Source organism: Belonocnema kinseyi, chromosome 10, assembly GCF_010883055.1.
Source record: "Belonocnema kinseyi isolate 2016_QV_RU_SX_M_011 chromosome 10, B_treatae_v1, whole genome shotgun sequence".
Taxonomy (NCBI): Eukaryota; Metazoa; Arthropoda; class Insecta; order Hymenoptera; family Cynipidae; genus Belonocnema; species Belonocnema kinseyi.
Window position 1 is genome coordinate 81679287 of NC_046666.1, and position 1210 is coordinate 81680496.

Consider the following 1210-nt stretch of genomic DNA (forward strand, 5'->3'; position numbering starts at 1 on the left):
TTTTTTTGTAATAAAATAACGCCCGATTTTTGTAAAAATTAACAAATATATATTAAAGCTTCACTCAATGTAATTTTTCTTCAAAAAGCTTGTTCCTGAATAAATTAACTCTTATTGTTTCCGCTTTCGTTCTGTTACTTAGGGATTGTGTTTTTCATAGAAATAAATGAAATGTGGTTTTTTCACGTTTATAAAATTATAATTGAAGGTCACTCGGGGTAATTTTCTGTGAAAAATATTGATTTACAAAGAATATTTGTCAAACAATAGAATGGATTTCTTCGCCCGAGATACAAACGTAAATTGAACTATAGTAAAAACAACTGGAAAAATTTAGACGAAAGCCAAATTTGGTAAAGAAAACAAACATTTGTCGATCTATAAATACGAATTTTATTCCCCGAAAGATTTTTATAAAAATCTCTTCGAAACACTTTTATTGCAACAATTTAATTAAAGAAAAATATTTGTTATAAAAATAAAAATAGTACAATTTTTACATACAATTCTTAAAATAAAAAATCTGTGTGTCATAGCACAATCCAATCCGACTATTATTTCGAAAGTTATGCGATATACAGACAACCACAACATCAATAACAACGACGTCGTAGTGAAATCAGCCTGCATTGAATCCTGCAAATTTTGTTTCATTTAAAGCTCACGTGTTTTAAATTTATGTTTGTATCACATATTTATACAATTATTGTTATTTTAAATTAAAACAATAATTTAAAAAAATTAAACATCAACCAAATTTCTATAATAAAAATATTTGATTATTGTATTTTTAATAAATAAATAATATTGATCACAAAACTGTTTTCTCAATTTCTGCAATTTGGGAATTTTCTAGTTTGCATATTTGATCATTAGACAGCATTCGGCCTGGAGTTTTATTATTGGGGAATTTTCAAATTCGATAATATTGTAAACTGTCCAGAATAACGTTTTTATAAAAATATAATTATAATTCCAAGTGATAGGGAAACTGTTCTTTCGTGATTAAGATGTTAAGACGACAGTTCCAAGCCAGATTACGTTTCGCTTTGGCAAACAATATTATACGAACAGAATTTCACTGACACATTCGTAAAAAACATCATGTTTCATAAAGTATATTTTAAGATAAACTTTAAATTATTATAATTGATACAGCTTATTTATTTTTAATTTATTTTTAATTGAAAATGGGTTATAAAGTTTTAAT